This window comes from Triturus cristatus, chromosome 4_1 (genome assembly GCF_964204655.1).
Source record: "Triturus cristatus chromosome 4_1, aTriCri1.1, whole genome shotgun sequence".
Lineage (NCBI taxonomy): Eukaryota > Metazoa > Chordata > Amphibia > Caudata > Salamandridae > Triturus > Triturus cristatus.
Window position 1 is genome coordinate 758,719,248 of NC_140585.1, and position 14,205 is coordinate 758,733,452.

Here is a 14,205-nt window from a genome sequence, read left to right on the forward strand (position 1 = left end):
ACACTCACAAACGTCCTCTTCTTCCTGAATAAAAGTGAGATTATGCTGCATACTTGTTCATATTTTAAGTAGTTCGCACAGACACACATTTTAAAAACAATAAAGTTCCTAATACCCACCTTCTCTGAACCCCAATGATGTGTTATACCCACCAGCCGCCCCATCCACCTCCTCCCTATCCTCTGTTGTCTGAATCCATTGACTAGCCTCCTCCCTCCTGCCATGCATGGTCTGATGTGTTGCCACTGCCCTCCATTTAGCATGATGTACCAGTCCACTCCTCCTGCCCTCCATTGCCCAATTCTATGGCCCATCATGGACCTCCTGCTTAGCCTCTGTGCTTAGCTTGCTGCCCCTATTCTCCTTCCCCCTGCCCTCTGATGTCTTTGTGCATGCCTCTGCTCCATCCTTTTGGCCCACCATGTTCCATGGACCTGCCACTCCTATCTACTCTGAGTGTTCTGTTAAGCTGCCACTCTCCTCCCACCTGCCTAGCGTTTTCAGATGACTGTAACCTGTCCCTGCCAACTCCACCCTGCCTGTCCACATGCCATGCCCCTATCAACTTCCTCCTGTCCTCCATGGTCAATTTTACTGCCACACCCTTCTGCCCTCCCTGGTCTATTGTGCTGCAACTGCTCCTCCTGCCTGCCCCACGCGGTCTGTTGTGAGGCCTCTTCCCCTGAACGCTCTTGTCTGTACCCAGGTCCTGACCCTCCCTTCTATCCTCCATGGTCCTTTGTGCATGCCCCTTCACCCTCCTTCTTGCCTATCATAGCCATTGTGCTGCCACTAACCCTCCCACTCGCCATGCATGGTCGTCTGTGCTGCCACGGCCCCTCCCACTTTCCCTGTGTGGTCAGCTAGCTGCCCCTGATCCCCTCCCACCTTCCCTCCATGGTCTGTGTGTATGCCATCATAGTCTCACAGTTGCTCTCCATGGTGTGTCTTGTTTCTATTGCCCATCTTGCCTGACCTCCATGGTCATCTTGCCGCTCCTGTCCTGCCCCCTTGCCCCCAGCCCTCTGTTTCCATGTGCAGACCCCTATTCCCTCCCTCCTGGCTTGTCTGTCCATTGTAATGCCCCTGATCCGTCTCTCCTGCCCTTTATGGTCTGTTATGCTGCAGCTTTCTCTCCTGTCTGTCCATTATGGTCAGCTAGCTACCATTGCCTCTTTCCCCTCTGTTCTCTGTTGTCCATGTGCCTGGTCTTCTCCCCTTCCTATTGCTTACTATGGATTGTTGTGCTGCACTCCCGTCCCGCAAGCCCTGTGTGGTGTATTGTGCTGCTGCAAACCCTGATGCCTGCCCTGCAGGGTCAGTTTGGTGCACCTCTCCATGTCCCTCCTGTCCTCTGTTATCTGAGTCCATGTCCCTACCCCAATTCCTCCTGCCTACCATGATCCAATGTACCATACTTGCGAACATTTAGAACTTGGTAAGAGGGAGATTTTGAAAAAAAACTGGAGTAGTGATTTTTCCCTTTGAGTTACATTGAAAAAGAGGAGATTGTAAACAGGAGACAGATCAAATAAAGCCCATTTGAGCTTAAAAACATTGGACGTTTCCTGGCTGAAACGTGTCTGTTGGCATGTATGGTTGTACTACCACTGCCTCTTCCTTCTACCCACAATGGTCTATTATATTGCCACAGCCAGTCCTGTATTGTTGGTTTGTTGCCCCAGCCCCCCTTTCCACTGCCCTCCATAGTCTGTTTTGCTGCCACTGCCCTTCCTGCCTGCCCAGTGTGGTCAAATTGTTGCCTCTGCACTCTCCTACCTGCCTTCAATTTTCAGAGTCCATGCCCCTGGCCTCTGCCTCTCAACAGTATCCCAATGAACAACTAGATTGCTAACATTCTATATCTATTACAAAAGTGTGGAACGCCTGACGTCATCTTGATGTAATCAAAACTGTAATACCTAGAGCATTTCCTTTAGAAATTACATATAGAGAGGGTCTTATTTGCATCAAAATTATGGTTAGTGCTCTAAAAAACTAAAATGAGGACATATTTTCCGAGTTTTCAAATAGAGACAAAGAACTTTTAAATTATTTGTAATCTTTGTTTTTTCATCCACTTGACCACTTGATTAAATGTTGCACTTAGGGGAGAGGATGTGGTGTCACTTCCAGAGCTGCAGACTTTGCAACTGAGGAACCAGGTTGGAGTTTCTGCTTCAGCTCAACATTCTGTGATTCTGGTCAAATCACTTAATCTCCCCATGTTTACAACCAAAATGAATTTGATCTTGTGTGATACAACCAATGCTCATGTAAAGCACTCTAATACCTGACAAGTCTGCACTATATAAAACTGCAAATACACAACAAATAAGTGTTTTGCACACTTCTCTAATTGGGCTACATGTGGGCTACATCTGGGTGATATTTGTGCTGTATTTGGGCTCTTGTCTCTGGTGGCCATCTTGGGAGATTTGTTATGAAGTTTCCGAATTTCCTCATTTAATGCAGTCTCCTCAGTAGGAAATGCTTTCAGTTTTTTACTTTGATTCCATCAAGAAGGTATTCAGATATGTCACACATTTGCCATAAATTCTGAATGTTAGCACTCTAGTTGCTCATTACATCACTGTAGTAAAGCTACTGCTCACCACGGAAGTCTGCTGCTGGTATTAAAAGTGCATGTTTCAGTCTGCATATCAGAATTTTTTAATGAAATAGAAGAGGATTTGAGAAGTTACTCAAAATGTGCCCTAATTTTTATTTCTTCAGCACTAATCATAATTTCTATGGCAAAATGAAACCCTCATTGTGTTCCTTTTTAAATTAAATGTCTTAAGTGTTACCAGTTTATTTCACTCAAGATGGCTTCAGGTGTGCCATACTTTTGTCGTAAGTAAGACAGTAAGCGCTCTAGTTGTTCTTAAGAACACTCTGGGACATTCTGTCATTGGGCTATACTTGGGCTACATCTGGGTGATATTTGGGCTACATTTGGGCTCTTTTGTCTCTGCTGGCCATCTTGGGAGATTTATTTGTTATGAAGTTTCCTAATTTCCTCATTTACTGCAGTCTCTTCAGTAGGAAATACTTTCAGTTTTTTTTACTTTGGTTCCATCAAGAAGGCATTCAGATGCGTCACACATTTGCCATAAATTCTGAATGTTAGCACTCTAGTTGCTCATTAGATCACTGTAGTAATACTACTGCTCACCAGGGAAGTCTGCTGTAGGTATTCAAAGTGCATGTTTCAGTCTGCATGTCAGAATTTTTTTATGAAATAGAAGAGGATTTGAGAAGTCAAAATGTGCCCTAATTTTTCTTTCTGCAGCACTAATCATAATTTCTACGGCAAAATAACCCCCCTCGGTTTGTTCCTTTGTAAATTCAATGTTTTAAGTGTTACCACTTTATTCCAATCAAGATGGCTTCAGGTGTGCCCTACCTGTGTCATAAGTAAGACTGTTAGCGCTCTAGTTGTTTGTTAGAACACTCTGGGACATTCTGCCATTGGGCTATACTTGGGCTACATCTGGGTGATATCTGGGCTACATTTGGGCTCTTTTGTCTCTGGTGGCCATCTTGGGAGATTTATTTATTATGAAGTTTCCTAATTTCCTCATTTACTGCGGTCTCCTCAGTAGGAAATACTTTCAGTTTTTTACTTTGGTTCCATCAAGAAGGCATTCAGATGTGTCACACATTTGCCATAAATTCTGAATGTTAGCACTGTAGTTGCTCATTAGAACACTGTAGTAAAGCTACTGCTCACCGGGGAAGTCTGCTGCTGGTATTCAAAGTGCATGTTTCAGTCTGCATGTCAGAATTTTTTTATGAAACAGAAGAGGATTTGAGAAGTCAAAATGTGCCCTAATTTTTCTTTCTGCTGCACTAATCATAATTTCTACGGCAAAATGAACCCCCTCGGTTTGTTCCTTTGTAAATTAAATGTTTTAAGAGTTACCACTTTATTCCAATCAAGATGGCTTCATGTGTGCAATATGTTTGTCATAAGTAGGACTGTTAGCGCTTTAGTTGTTCTTTAGAACACTCTGGGAAGCTGCAGTAGAACACAAAGGAATCAACTGACAGTCTCTGCCCTTGTTGGATGTACATGTTTTACTGAGAATGTCAGACTTCATTCTCACATGACTGAGAAAGATAATGTGAATTTACAGAAAATATGCTCTCAGTTTAGCTTATAGATCACCTTCCAAACCTCTGTGGGAAAAGCATTAGAAAATAGTTCTCTCAAACATGATTCATGATATCACAGCAGAAGGCTTTTTCACATGGTAAAATCACCTTAGAACACACCACAATTCCTAAAATGAGTATGGTACCATCAACAAATGATTTATAATGTAACTAAAGTCCTAAAACCTTCCATTAACTGCAATGCTTTTTAATGAGGTGCTATCATGTATATTGGTCCCAAGATGGCTGCCAACACTTCTTGGATGAAGTACTGACAGCCAATCAGAACTCACGATGAGATGTGTGGTTAGGCTCCGCCCAGATATATCTATCTATTTAACTCAGATTTACACCATTTAAGCAAAAGGAACGAGTCTGAACTGAGGACTACCTCTTTGCCAAATTTGGTGTAATTCCGTTCAGCAGTTCGGGCTGTAGCTGCGTCAACAGGTCCTATGGGAAAATGCATGGGGAAGACTCTTTTTGGGACCCCCCTTTTTTCTTGGCCCCCGCTTGACAAATCACCGTAAAATTTTCAAGATAGGAGCGGACCAGAGCTGGCCAAAAGTTTGGAAAATTTCACGAAGATTCGTCAATCGGCGCCAACGTTATTCCAAATAGAATGTTGCGGATTTCCTATGGAAAATAGGTCCTAACTATAACTACCTATGATGCCTAATAAATCCCCTTTTTGCAGATTGGAATGTTTCATGAGTTATTGGCCTGAGAGAGCCAATTTACTGGGATTGCATGCAGGATATATATATATGTATATATGTATATATGTATATATATATTCACTTAAAAAAACCATAGGTTTCACACATGTTATAGTTAGCTGTACATTTCACTCGTAAAAAAACAATGAAATTCCACGTTATAGTTAGATCAGGTAACTATAACTTGCGCACCCACAATAAACTGCTGATGACGTCACATATTACATCACTCATGACATGGTCAGTAACATCACTCATCACATCAATGATGACATCTGAAATGACACATTGTGGAGTGCGGTCGCGCAAGTTATAGTTACCTGATCTAACTATAACGTGGAATTTCATTGGTTTTTTACGAGTGAAATGTACAGCTAACTATAACATGTGTGAAACCTATGGTTTTTTAAGTGAATTTGCAAGGTTTTTTAAATGCTAATTCCTAACTATAACGTGTGTGAAACCTATGGTTTTTTCAGTGAATTTGTACGGTTTTTTAAATGCTAAGTTATGTATTTATTTTTTATTTTTTTTTCTGGTTTTTCACCGTGCGCACACCCTGTGGGCACGGTGGGCTTCGCGCACCGAGCGCCCACGTTGCGCAGTTCATACCGTGCGCGCCTCGCCTTTTTTTACACAGTAACAATTTTTTTTTTCCCTTGCAGGTCCTTTAATTTATTTAATAAAGCGTACGGTAAGCTTACCATACGCGCACTCCGCGATTTTTTTTTAAAATTATTAAATGTATTTTTCGTACTTTTTGGTCCTTCGTGGACCCCCTGACAAACGCTAGGGGGTCTGCAACTCTCTCCGTTGCCCCCTTTTCACGTTATCCACCTTTGTTTTTCAGTGCGAGAGACAGAAAATGGCGGCCGACACTTTCTGATTTCGACCGATTCGAATGTTTACAGTCATGTAACTACCAATCAGAATTGAGCTCGCGCACGGCACCGTACGCGTACGGTAAGCTTACCGTAAGCGCCCGGAGCACGCTTACAGATATATATATTGATTTAAATTCTATTTTCTCAGGACCTACTGAACAGATTTACACCAGACCTGCAAAAGGCACATCTCTGACCTGAGGACTACCTCTCTGCCAAATTTCAAGTAATTCTGTTCAGCCGTTCGGGCTGTAGCTCGGACTAAAGGTCCTATGGGAAAATGCATGGGGAAAACGCGTTTTGGGACCCCCCTTTTTTCTCAGCCCCCGCTTGACGAATCCCCCCGAGACTTTCAGGGTAGGAGCGGAGCGGAGCGCCCCACCTATTTTGAAAATTTCGCGAGGATTCGTCAACCGGCGCCAAAGTTATTCCAAATAGAATGTTGCGGATTTCCTATGGAAACACGGTCCTAACTATAACTATCTACTGACGACCGCCAGTAGATAATATATATATATACATATATATACATATATTCACTGAAAAAACCATGGGTTTCACACACGTTATAGTTAGGAATTAGCATTTAAAAAACCTTGCAAATTCAGTGAAAAAACCATGGGTTTCACACATGTTATAGTTAGGAATTAGCATTTAAAAAACCTTGCAAATTCAGTGAAAAAACCATAGGTTTCACACACGTTATAGTTAGCTGGACATTTTACTCGTAAAAAACCAATGAAATTCCCCCGTTATAGTTAGTTAAGCTAACTATAACTCGCGCACCCGCAATCCACTGCTGATGACGTCACATATTACATCACTCATGACATGGTCAGTGACATCACTCATGACATCACTGATGACATCTCAAATGACATCACTGATGACATCACTGATGACATCATCCATTGAGTATCTGTTTCTTAACAATTTTAATATGTTTAATATATATAGAGAAAGGCCTGTTGAAGAATGAGTGGGTGTGCAAGTGTGTAAATGGATGATTTTCTGTGGTGCATAACATTATTCTTTAAGTAAGTCATTAAATGTATCTTACTGCAGACTAGCGACTAAACTATGTAAATGTGTGTATGTATCTGTATGTTGATGTATAAGTGGCTGCATGGTTTTGTGAACAGCTATATGAGTCTCTATATGGGTAATTGATTGGTTGTCTGAGTATCAGTATGGGTTCGTGAGTGTTTGTGTGGGTAGGGTGTGTGTCACTCTATGCATAGATGTGTGAGTTGTGATTCTATGGGTGAATGGTTTTAGGAGTGCATCTGTGATGGACTGTATGGTTAAGCGAGTGTATGTATGGGTGTGTTAGGGATTGAATATATATTTCAGTAGTACATTTGTGACTAACTACATATGTGAAAGTCAGTATATCTGCGTGTAAGAGTATATAAGTGAGTAGATATGAGAGTGTATGATTGTGAAAGTGACTGTATGGATGAGTGTGTGCTTGTATCAATGATTCTATAAGAGTGTGAGAATGTGATACTATTTTTATGAGTAAGTGAACTTGAGTGTGTTTTACTGCATAGGTGAGAAAATGGGAGTGTGATTATTTGCATGACTGAGTTGGTGGAACAGTAGCTCTATGGATACTTGTTAGTGTGTGAGTATCTATATAAGTGTTGAAATGTATATTATAGTTTTATATGGGGTGACTGTAAGTATGAGTGACTTTACAGGTGAGCAAGTGGAGGTATATGAAGACCAAAGAGTTAATAAGTGGGTATGTAATGATTGGTATTGCAGTATATATGGTTTTGAGAATGGAACTGTTAAATTTTTACTCGGTGTATCAAAGGTTATATTATGGTGTAAGAAGATGTGGTAATTTTTCTCATGGATGACTTCATCAGTAATGTCATCAGTGATGTCATTTGAGATGTCATCAGTGATGTCATGAGTGATGTCACTGACCATGTCATGAGTGATGTAATATGTGACGTCATCAGCAGTGGATTGCGGGTGCGCGAGTTATAGTTAGCTTAACTAACTATAACGGGGGAATTTCATTGGTTTTTTACGAGTAAAATGTCCAGCTAACTATAACGTGTGTCAAACCTATGGTTTTTTCACTGAATTTGCAAGGTTTTTTAAATGCTAATTCCTAACTATAACGTGTGTGAAACCCATGGTTTTTTCACTGAATTTGCAAGGTTTTTTAAATGCTAATTCCTAATTATAACGTGTGTGAAACCCATGGTTTTTTCAGTGAATTTGTATGGTTTTTTAAATGCTAATTCTTACCTATAACGTGTGTGAAACCCATGTTTTTTTTCAGGGATTTTGTATGGTTTTTTTAATACAAATTCTTATTTTAAACGTGTGATTTTTTTTTTTAATTTGCAAGGTTTTTTACATTTTTTTTTTTACTTTATATTCTCTAAAAACACTATGCTTAATTTTTAAAAATTCTGCAATATATTATTTTTTCTCATTTTTTTTTTTACCAAACAGGAAAGATATATTACTATAACATAGTGATTCTTTTTTTCCCTTTTTTTTTTTTTTTTTTTTTACGTGCGCGTACGGTAAGCTTACGGTAAGCGTATGGTTTGCGTAATGTGCGTAATATTTTTACTCTTTTGACGTATGGTTACGCAATTTACGTAGCTGTGCGTACTGTGTACGCGGCGCGTAAGGGCATACGCTACACGCGCACGTTACGCGGAAGTGTTGCGGCGTGCTTGTTATGCCCATGCGCACGTGCGCGTGTCTTTTATACGCGCATGCGTACTTTTACCGTAAGCGCTCCGTAAGCGCACCGTAAGCGCTCCGTAAGCGTAACGTACGCGCACGGTGGGTCATGTGATCAAGAAACAAAACTTTTGATTGGTTTAAAGTAGTTTCAGTTCTAGAACTCTCCTACACCACACCCATTCCCCTCATTTCTGCTTGTGATCCCTTAGGAGAAGGAGCTGAGTTGTCTTTGGGATACGATGGCAGACCAGCACTCCACTTCTGAGAGTGAGGCTAGCAGCACCACCATCAGGCAGAGAAGGAGGAAACAGAAGAGCTCTTTTATATGGGAGTATTTCACTTTTCCTGAGGGTGAGAAAAAAGTGAATGCTGCATTAGTGACTTGCAAGCTGTGCCAGCGTGTACTTTCAAGAGGTAATCCTAACAAGAAGTATTCCTTCGGGAATCACACTATGTTACGACACCTTGAGGATGTACACCCTAGGACACATGCTCGACATACTGGAGGAAACCCTTCAGTAAGTCGACCAAGCACATCCACAGCAGCTCAGCCGAGTCCATCTTCGGCAGCTCAGCTGAGCCCTTCATCTGTGGGGGCAGATTCACCTTTTTCTGATCCTGTGGAAACTAACCATCGGTTTGCGAGGGTTACAATGCGGTGTTCAAATTGCCATGGTCTAATTGTTCATAGGGAGACCAGTGTTCCCCTAATTAACAACAAAATAGACCAGCACATTTGTCCTACCAGCTAATATTCCCATTCTTCCTTTCCTCTGTCCCTGCATGAACACAACGGCTCTTTTAAGAGCCAACCTTACCTCTCAACTGTTTAAAAAATTTTCTTAAAAACTTTTTTTTTGTTTTTTACCGTATGCGTACGGTAAGCGTATTTTTTTTTTTTTTTTTTTAAAAACACTAAAAAACAATTACCACATTACAAGGTCTTTGAGGGATTAATAACGAAATACTGAAAATCTGTATAAGGAGAAGTGGAAGAAAGGGACCATCTAATTTCTGACTTACCTGACCCACCCAACAATTTAATTATCAATTTATATTTAATTGAAATTGCTTGTAAAAATGTTTTTTTTCGTAAATTTTCTTTCTCAATCTGAAAAAAAAGAAAAAAGTATTAATATTTAATAAAACATTATATCATACCGTACACGTATTTACATATTTTCCAAAAACAATTTTTTGCCATTTTTTTGCTGTTTTCAGAATATATTGCATTTCACTATTAATCGTGAAAGCAATTGCATTCATCACTTAACAGCGGGCAAAAAAAAAATAACAATCTCAAAGATTGTTTTAAAAAAGCCCAGAATCTCTTTTCACTTAAACATAACATTATAGAAATGCAAAATATTCAAACAAAATAACATCTAATAACAAAAACTTTTTCTTTAAAATACCGTCTGACAATTTTGTTACAGAAGCATAATCACAAAAATAATACATCTCAAATAACTCCACAATACATCTGGTTACCTTTCCTTTAGGCCAAATGGTAATTTTAAAATTCTTTTTTGTTTAAATTTGCAATGGTAATCCAATAAAATTCCAAAATTTAAATTGTACAGATGTTACCGATTCTCTCTAAATTTTTGGTTTCCGAAAGATTCATTAGGAATTAAATAGGTCCACAATACAATTGGTTACCTTTCCTTTAGGCCAAATGGTAATTTGAAAAATCTTTTTATTTGAAAATTCCAATGGTAATCCAATAAAATGGTAAAATTGTTTTGTACAGATCTTGCCAATTCTCTCTAAAATTTAGGTTTCAGGAAGATTAGATAGGAATTTGCTAAATCAAAAGGCAAACGTTGCTTGAAAATCAATTGGGAATCATTACACAGTGTCCAGCCTTTTTCACATTTAAGATAAACTGTGTAATGTCCTGAAGTTACAGTAGGTCCTTCATGGAAAATTATTGCAACTGTTACAAAAGTTTTTCCTGAAATTGATAATTGCTGTCCTATAAACTTCTTTATTAAAGTATCCAATTTTGAACCATCAGCTCTACATCATTGCATCATTAAAATGACATACTGTCCGTATTCCTTTAAAATTAACGTTGAAAACATGTCTGATTTACACTCACTGCATTCCATGCTATGATTAGCATCTTTAACTAATTTAGCAAAAGTGACTGTTTTACTCTCTGGCAATGTTAAATAAATAAACCTTTCAGAATCAACATTAGAGCCACATGTATGGAAACAGTTTTCACAACTATGTTCCCATTTATAAGAGAGACCAAACATATTTTCAATGTGTACCCCTTCTTCTTCCAGTACCTGAAGAAAATACATCAAGAATTCCTGTGCGTCTTGCTGTACATTTTGAGAAAACTGTGTTCGTCCTGAACATGCATCTAAAAGTTTTCTAATTTCAGTAGCACTTTCTATTTTAGTTTTATCATTACTCAGCTTTTCAAAAAGGAGACTCAACTCAGAACAGAATCTTTTTCTCTGATTTACTATTATCTGTTCTTGCAAACTTTCCAGATAAAATACAACATTCAGCACTACATTAGCGTAGCAGTTGACACCAGAGCTATTTTCAAAATGACAACCTACAACCTCTTCAACATTTTCCTTTTTCTTTTTGCTTGCAATTACATCACTCCTCTTTTTTTTTCTCCTCTCTACATCCTCATTATAGATATTCTCAATTCTCCTTTTTCGAGAAACAACACGTTTTTCCAACACAGGATACTGACCTAAATGAGGAGCATAGGTTCTTCTTAATCTATTATACTCCTTTACACAATTTGCATCAGCACTAACTTTTGAGTCATCAAAGTCTATCATAAATAAACCAGATAATGTTTTCACTCGTGACAAAGCAACATATGCCATACCTTCTTTGAACACAGTTGAACCAATGTTTACAAAAGCACAATCTACAGTCAATCCTTGAGACTTGTGAATAGTTACAGGATATGCTAGAGAAAACGGAAACTGTTTCCTACGTACACATAAGTCTTTCACAAGCATGAAACGAACTGTACAATGACAAATGTCTATAACTTCTTCTATCTGATCAAATTTTATTTTTAAACATTCAATTCCATCTTTTTTCTGGAAATTAATAAAACCCACAACTCTTCCCATAGCTCCATTCACTAAACCTTTTTCAACATCCAAATTTCTCCTTAAAAATACTCTACAGTTCATGCAAACATATAGATTTTTTTCTAATGCAGCTGTTTTGGAAATATTCTTCTCTAGTGAATCCAATTTATTTTTCAGTTTGCCTGTTAATGTAATAGTAATTCTTTCAAGCTGAATTTTGTCCACTGCTTCCAATTTCCTAATATCTTCCTTTTCCAATTTCAAAAGTTCCTCATTGAATATTGAGCATTCACGTAGAGTTGGCATTAAGCAGATGACACTTTTCTTTTCTGCAATGTTCTTGTATATTTTTTCTGCAACTATTTCTTCCTTTGGGAATAAATTATGTAGCAACCGACTCTGTAATGCTTTCGTGCCAGCTTCAGTGAGTATTCCAATTCTGATATCTTTCAGAATACTTGCATATTCTTCATCGTTTGCTTGCCTCATATTAGTAGTAAGTTCCTTGTACTCAAAGAAGGACCAAATATTTGCATTACCAATGCTTCCCAATGACTTCTTTGTGTCTTCATGTGTCACAGTATTAAACACTGGTTGTCCTTTAACTGGAGTAAGCTGTAGAAGATCCCCAAAAACTATGACATGTTTTCCACCAAATAACACGTCATAGTCTGTCCTTAGAATTTGCTGCATTCTTAAATGCACAAAGGCAAGCATTAAGTTTGATACCATGCTCACCTCATCAATAATGAGAACTTGCATCTTCTTCAATACTCTTGAAACTTCCAAGCATGCTTCTCCAGTTAGCTTGTGGTATTGTATTTTGTTCTCATGCTCCACTGGTAACATTAGCAAACGATGTAAGGTGATTCCTTTTATGTTATATGCTGCTAACCCAGTTGGAGCAGTAACCACACAAGACAAAGTAGAATCCGTTTTTTGCTGTAGGTAGCTTCTGATGACTTTGATTAAGAAACTTTTTCCAGTTCCAGCTTGTCCACTTACATACATCCTGATTGGTTGAAATGATGTGCATGAGCACTCTTTTTTTTCATGTAGTAATCCGTGATCAATTTTGTTTCTGATCTCTTCATAAATTTGTTGCTGCTGTTCATTCAGTTGTCTTTCCAAATTTGGTAAGTCTATAAATTCTTCTTGAGCTTGATTCATAGCCGTTTCCACTTCAGTCATTGCTATTGCAGCTTCATTTTCAATGATTGGTTGTCCTAGGGGATCTTGACTGAGTGTTCCAGAACTTTGGCTGTCTTGAGAACTGTCTCTAGCTACTTCAGCTGCAATTGTAGTTTCCTGTTCAATTTCTTCATTTAACATTTGCACATAATTTGTGAAAGTACTGCATTCTATGCTGTCTTTGCAAGCATTAAAGGAATCTTCATAGCTTTGAAATTCTCCCAGTAGTTCGTCCTCTGAACGCCATGGTTTAAACAGCTGTAAAAGAGCCAAGTAGGGGGAGGAGCCAAGATGGCGACCGGGACGGCAGCGTAGATTCCCGGCTCCGTGAACCTCCGCATCCCGCACGGATATCCTGCATGAGATCCTCAGTCTGCACTATGAGATCGTGTTTGTGAATGAGAGTGGCAACCGATTGTGTGACTCCGAGGTTTCTGGCTGCCGTACCGCCGGAGAAATCTGCAGTTGAACTTTGCATCCCGTGCAGCCCCGGAGCCGGGACCTCGAGTGGACGCCTTGGCCGGGTGGCAGTTTAACAACAGCGGCCTGTGGTGACTGGGTGGAGTCGGTCCACCGGAGCGGTGCTGCCCTCGGCCTGCATTTTGCCGTAGTCGCTCCCACTGCTAAGCGTAGCGGACCGAGGACATGCCCGGGGGTGCAATTCTCAGATTCTTCGGTGCTTGCCCCTGCCTTTGACGGTGAGCTGCCCGGACGCCGCCCCTAGCTCGCCCTGATCCTTGCGGGCTGCTCCCGGCTTTTCGCGGGAGCTGGTCCGTGGCGGGGACGACTGTTGCCCGTGCTCACGCAACGGCGGAATTCGTGCCTGCCCCCGGACCCCTGTCTTCAGCGACGTGGACCTCGAGGCGCTTGTCCCTGGGTCCCGGCCCCAATACGAGTCGGGCCTTCCCGGCGGCCATCTTGTTGCTATGCAGCCTACCATCCTGTCCACTGGGTCGCAGCAGGATTGGGAGTGTGTGACTTTTGGGAGTGTGGCGGAGCGATCGCAGAGAGCTGTGCTGGGGTACAGCGACCTCCTAGAGGCCCTTGGTGCCCTTCATTTCTCCTTGGCTCGTGGCGCCGGGGTCTTGGGGAGTAAGCTCGATGGTGTGGCCTCAGCGTTGGGACAGTGGCGGCATGCTGGTCCACAGGTACACAGGGGCTTCCCACACTGCACACAGGAGGATAATGTTGCGGCCACCCCTGCGATTAGTGCACAGCCGGACACTCCGGACAGTATGCTGCCGTGTGATCGGCTAACTGAGGGTTTGATCTGTTCCGGAGGTATTGGACCTGAGTGGAAGGTGGTGGCCTTGTCCCGTGCACGGCCTCCGGCGACCCAGGGACAATTCCAGCAACGTTTGTCTACTTTGGCTGATTCAGCCTTCCTGGACCTTGTGTGCAGTGCAGATCCTGGGGCAGCACTGGGAAAGACGTCCCTCCATGATGCGG